We start from the raw sequence: 362 nt of genomic DNA, 5'->3' as shown, positions 1-362 counted from the left end.
GCTCTCCCGGGCTGCGGGCACCCTGGGTGGCGGCGCCCGGACCCTCAGTGCTCTCAGCTGTGGCTCTGGGTGCGCTGCTCGCTCACCTGCAGACACAGCCGGTGGGGCCACCCCTCTCACTGGCGGGCCCGCCATCCTCAGGGGCTCCGCTGGGCCCGCTCCATGCTGCACGCACAGCGGGGCACTGGGACGCGGACGCGCGGAACTCCTGGCGTTGGTCCCGGGGGGCCGTCCGATGGGCATCTGCTCAAGGCCCGCAGGAGCCAGTGGGCCTTTGTGGCGTCTGGAGTCACAGAGTCTCTAGACGCGGAGGGAGGAGGGAGGCCCAGCAGCACAGCCGCGGTGCCGGCCTGGGCGCAGCC

The 362-nt window shown here is 73.2% G+C and overlaps 1 protein-coding gene across 1 annotated transcript in view; it reads left to right on the top strand.

Annotated features, from left to right (window-relative positions):
* AGPAT4 (1-acylglycerol-3-phosphate O-acyltransferase 4) overlaps positions 1 to 362 on the top strand; it is a 31,313-nt gene that overhangs the window by 29,165 nt on the left and 1,786 nt on the right. The window lies entirely within an intron of this gene.

Source organism: Myotis davidii, unplaced genomic scaffold, assembly GCF_000327345.1.
Source record: "Myotis davidii unplaced genomic scaffold, ASM32734v1 scaffold1494, whole genome shotgun sequence".
NCBI classification, from domain to species: Eukaryota; Metazoa; Chordata; class Mammalia; order Chiroptera; family Vespertilionidae; genus Myotis; species Myotis davidii.
Note: the sequence above shows the minus strand (reverse complement) of the source record. Positions and strands in the feature narration are given on the sequence as shown.